This window comes from Vombatus ursinus, unplaced genomic scaffold (assembly GCF_900497805.2).
Source record: "Vombatus ursinus unplaced genomic scaffold, bare-nosed wombat genome assembly UNPS02014874.1, whole genome shotgun sequence".
Taxonomy (NCBI): domain Eukaryota; kingdom Metazoa; phylum Chordata; class Mammalia; order Diprotodontia; family Vombatidae; genus Vombatus; species Vombatus ursinus.
In genome coordinates, this window is record NW_020954652.1 from 3,109,908 (window position 1) to 3,115,907 (window position 6,000).

Below are 6,000 nucleotides of genomic sequence, written 5' to 3' on the forward strand. Positions count from 1 at the left end.
ACCTTTGTGTTTTAAGTTTGTGTGCCCCACACCCAGCGCTCCTTTCCTAGAGCCATGTTGGAAGGCATTTTAATATACCCTTAGTATACTTTTCCAATAAATTCCCTTTTATAAAATGCTAATTGATTTCAGCTGAATACTTGATATGGGGGGTGGAAGAAGGAGGAACAACAAATGAGGGTTCATGAGTGATAATACTAGAGGCAACATTCTCCATCCCCGTCCCATCCCCTAACACCAAGTGATACCCCTAGGCTACCAACTTGCCAGTTTGAGTAGAGATTGTGAGAATGAGCCTGTGGGGGTACTATATTGTTAATATGCCAAACACTTTAATTTGGAGCTCTGGATCTATTATTAATCACCAAATATTAGGGAAAATTGTAGAGGTCAGAAAGAAGTCAGAAAAATGGCTCCCAAGCTGTCCCAGGATTCTAATCTTCCAATTGGGGGCAAATTTACTTCCCCTTCAGGCCTTCCAATTGGCTGATGACCAAAACTATCCAAGCTGTTTACTGAATGCTATGTATCCTCACCCCCATAACTGATTGATATGATAGAGCATGTGTCATAACAGCCAGAATATTGAGCTCCTTTCTGTCTCTCATGTAATTCCAATGGGCTCATTCTAGAACTAACTGTCTGCTCTCTTCCAACAGCTAATAATTATAATTCATTCTGCATGCATATACTTAACACTTGAATTAATAGCTGGAATGAAGATAGTACATCACAGTTCAAAGCTGGATTCAAGATTTGCCTTGTTTGGGAGCATCAGATTTCAAACAGTTTTAGTATCCACTCTCAACTCATTTAAAATTAAACCTCCTGCTCCTCTATCCCTGCTTTGGAGAAAATGTTTCAGAACATCAAAACATAACAAACCCTATCCATAGGTTCTATGTTTCTATACAAGCAAAGTGAGCTGGAAAGCTAGTAATTATCTAAGGTATTTAGACAAGATAGTTTGATTCCTCAAGCCTTTAATTTTTTTTATAAGTAGTTTTCCACCTATCCCTACATGCCTATTTAATTTCTGCTCATAATTATACCTGCAAATTACCAGGCTGATTGTTTCATTTTCTCATTTTATCTTCCATATGAAAGTATAAGCATCTATACATATGCTGCATTAAAATCTGGATAATGTACAACATCTCATTTTTTTTTGTTTTGTTTTTTTTTAGGCAATTGAGGTTAAGTGACCTGCCCAGGGTCACACAGCTAGTAAGTGTCAGGTGTTCGGTCTGAGGCCAGATTTGAACTCTGGTCCTCCTGACTTCAGAGCCGGTGCTCTATCCGCTGTGCCACCTAGCTGCCCCAACATCCATTTTAAAAATACACTTCTAGTATTCCTCTTTAAAAGAGGGAGATACGTACATTCCTAATGACATCTTCCTGTAAGTACACTACATCTCCATACTGAATTGTAACTTAAGAAAATACGATAACTGATACAAAGATGGAAGAGACTTTGCAGGTCACCTAGTCATTGAAGCATGGAATTAGAACTAGAAGATGTTTTTATGTATTCTATTCCAACTCAATTTTACAAATGAGGAAATTGAGTCCCAGAGCCATTAGGTCACCTGTCCAAGGTCACTTCAAGGTATGTTTCATAACCTAGGATCAAACTGTGATCAGTGGAAAGATCATTAGCTCTAGGGATAGGTTGTTGTTCAATCGTTTCAGTTGTGTCTGTCTTTTCATGACCTTGTATGAGGTTTTCTTGGCAGAGATACTGGAGTGATTTGCCATTTCCTTCTCTAGTTCATTTTATAGATGAGGAAATTAAGGCAAACAGGATTAAGTGACTTGCCCAGGGTCACACAGCTAAGAAGTATTTGAGCCCAGATTGAACTCAGGAAGATGAGTTTTCCTGACCCAAAGGCCCAGTACTCTATTAACTGCACAATATAGCTAACCAGAGTCAGAAGACCTGGGTTCAAATCCTTCCTTGGATGCTTACTACCTGTGTGACTTTAGACAAATTATTTAAATTCCTCAGACCTCATTTTCCTTATCTCAACAAAAAAAAAAAAATAAGGCTGAAATTCTCAAGTCTCTTTTGGTTCTAGATCTATGAACCGTGACTCCAAATTTAGTGATCCTTCTGCCAAAGCATGCAGTCTCACCCTATCCCCATTTGTTACTGGACTTTGGTATTTCAATGAAAATAATTCAAATGAACAGTTTCTTTCTAGTTCCAAAACTATGCAACAAGACACAAGATTATAGATATAGCTAGAAAGGAAAGCAGAGATCATATACCCTAATCTCTCGTTTCGCACGTGAGGAAAAACTGAGGACCAGAAAGGTTAATTAATTTGCCCAGGGATAAATAGATAGTAAGTGTCAGAGCTGGGAACTGGACCTATGTGTTTTGACTCCTGTTTCAATGGTGTTTCCATTGTTCAGACTGCATCCTTCTTTAATATGACAATCCTTATTAGCTTTAGGCATCCCCACTACTGTATCCGAACTTCAAACCATTGAATGTAGCGTATCGTATCATATTATTATTCATTGTTGCTTTTGGAAGAGAACCAGTGACGTCATGGGGTGATGTCTTGACTTGTGTGTGAATTGGATTTAAGTGAGGAAAAGTGGAGACCGTAAGTTAACGATTCTAGAATTGGAACTAATTTTAGAGCTCATCTAGTCCTCCTCCCTCATTTTCCACATGAGGAAACTGAGGCCAAGTATTTTGGTGGCTTGATGAGGGTCCTTAGTAAGGTGCAAAGCTGGTGTTCGAATTCAAGTGTGGTGTCTCTAAGATCAGAACTCTTTCCACCTACACCAAGAAAAATGGACTTAAATAGCTAATATTAATTTTTTTTCAAATACTCAGAGATATATGATCTCATAAATTTAGAATTTCTCTCCTATAGTATAGGTAAACCACCCAACCATGCCGGCTCCTCCTGTGTGACTCCTATTCATTTAGACTTGGCATTTTCACTGGCTGACGCCCTTGCCTAAAATATTTTCCTTCTTCATTTCTACCTCCTGAATTACCTGTCTTTCTTCAAATCTCAGCTAAAATTCCCCCTTCTGAAAGATGCCTTTTTCCTGTCCCCTTTAGTGTTAGTGCCTTCCCTCTGAGATTATCTACAATTTCTCTTGTATATAGATTATTTATATATAGTTGTTTAGATACTGTCTCCCCCATTAGACTGTGAGCTTTTTGAGGACAGCTCCTATTTTTGTCTTTTTTTTTTGTTGTTGGTGTATTCTCAAGCGCTTAACACAGCACCTTGAATATAGCAGGAGCTTAATAAACTCTTGTTAATTTGATTTGAATTGTCTGGAAGTCCATCCAAAATGCTGGAGGCCTGTCTCATTTTCTTAGGATATTACCCTATCATCCCTTGCTCTAGTCACATGCCCAGAACACATGGAAATGAAAAAAAATAAATTTGTTATGTATACTTATTCTCTTAAAGGATAATTTCAGCTTGAAGAGGGACGATCAGAAAGAAAAAAAAATTGATGAGACTAAAAATAAATTAAGGAAAAGCATCTAGGTAGTGCAGTGGATACAGTGGTGGGCCCAGAGTCAGTAAGACCTGAGTTCAGATTTGACCTCAGACACTCTAGTTGTGTGTCCTTCAGGAGAATGCCTTCACCTCAGTTTCCTTATTGGTAAAATGAAGATAATTCTGGTGCCTAATTCCAGGGCTGTTGTGAAGATGAAATGAAATAATATCTGTAGAGTACCTTGCAAACCTTAAAGAACTGTATAAAGGCTAGCTATTAAAAATAGAATAAGTAAAATCATTCATTCAATAATCATTTATTGGGTGTCTGCAGGCACTGTGGTAAACATGGGGCACATTCTGACCAGTTCTTGGAAAGTGTTTTATTTTTCTTTCTCCCTTTACCTTCCCAAAGAAGTGAAAAATTTACTTTCTAGATGACAATATGATTTCTTCCCTCTGCCCTCTTTTTTAATACATAATACCCAAAGGGGCAAGTTTTCATCTCACTCATCGCAGCTAAGCTTCAATGACTATCTCTGGTGAAGGATTGCTGCATATCTTGCTGCAGAAAACTGCGGACAGAATAAAAATGGGCCTGTTGGAGCCTTCCTCCTGCTCTCTCTCCCTCCCTGCTCTCAGGTGTCACCATCTGCCACAAAACCCATCAGAGAAGTCATACCATCCTTGTAATCCTCTGCAATGCACAGGTTCACATTTTATATTTTTGCCTGAGGCTGCTTTGAGGGACTATTTGATCACAGGTTTCCATGACTGCATCAAAAGATTTAAAAAAAAATGAATTAGAAAAAAAAAGAAAGAAAAAGAAAAGTTTCTTAATGCTGATGATTCACTGCGAGGGGATCAGACATTAAAATGCATGATAATGAGTGCATGAAGCACTACATTACTGCCACGGAGCTATTTTATCAGCTCTCTCGAGAGCTTGTGTTAGCTTATTGTCAACCACCAAACCATACATTTGCTGTGGATGGAGAATATGTTCCAGGGGAAAAAGATTTAAATTTGGGAGCACAGTGTCAGTGATGGAGATCATTATGAAACGGGGCTTTGTCAAAAAAGGTGAGTCAGTGAAGCAGATGTGTCTCGTTTCGCCACTGAGCAAAGCAAAGAAACATGTCTGCATATCACAGAAATGGTCCTAAAACACATGGCCCTGTGTATGCCTGGCAGCCACTTTGAAAGAAAATGCCATGGAGAGAATAGCAGGACCGCTGCTGAAAAGAATGAAGGTGTACAGGAGAGATATACTGGAATGCTCTGAGAGTTATGTGCATTGACTCATAGGTGACCTTTTGCAAAATTGACTTTGGCAAAAGCCTGACTGCTGTTAGGTTGATGTAGCGGGTGGTATCACAATCTGTCATCTCCACTTGACATATCTTTTATTGAGGGAGACAAGTAGGAACCCCTTATTGGCTGAAGGAGAATTTTCTACTTACATCCCACACAGTGATTTAAAAATATACTCCTGGAATTTGACATTTACAGGCACATATTTAACCCTCTTAAACACTATGAGCTCTAAAAGACTTCGGGTCTTATTTTTTTTTGGTTACTCATTGAATGGCAGAATCCAAAAACTTGTCCTTTGCCTTTGGAGAGCGAAGGGAACTTCCCCATTGTGTAAAATGGGTCAGGAAAAACAGCAGCTCAAGTGAATAACAATTTAACTTGTGGTAGGTAGCTTTTTCTTTTAGCATTCTTCTTTCCCCAAATAACACAGATGAGTTCATTATTTTGATGAGATATTCTGAATGGACCCCTCACCCTGGGAGTTTCTTTTTTAAATTGTTTTTAAAGTATATGAATCTGTTTGTTTTTTTTTTAATTATCATTGAATTAGACACTAATTAGTACCCCTTCATTCACAGAAATGACATCCTCCCATTAGAAGAAAATATAGCCCCAGACCCCATGGTTTTAAAATATTCTCTAGCTGTGGCACCTGAGGGTTGGATGTCACAAAATAAAAAATGAGATGAAAATAACAATTGACATTTCAGGTCAATTTTTCATTGACTCTTTGATTCTTGACTCCTTCATAAGTCAATCAATAAGCATTTGTGCAGTATGAGACTATACTATGGGCCAGGCACTGTGCTAGATGCCAGGGATATGAAGACAGAAATAAAACAAGCCCTTCCCTCAAGGATCTTACATTCTAAGGTTGGGAGGGGTGGTGGTGGTGAAGGAGAGATGAAAACCTGTGTATTCTCAAGATACAGCTGGCCACATTCAATTTTCATATCATAGATACTACATATTAAATGAGTAAATGAAATAAAACTTTATACTGCGTACCAGGAACTGTGATATGGGCTGACAATACAGATATAGAGAAAATCTCTGCTCTCAAGAAATTTCCATTTGAATAGAGGGAATCACCACACATAGGGGATTTGTGGCTAAGGCAGAGGAAAGTCACAGACATGGTGAATGGATCCACAGCTCAACAGAATAGGAGAAGAAATGGCATCACTGATGAATTTTCCAAGAA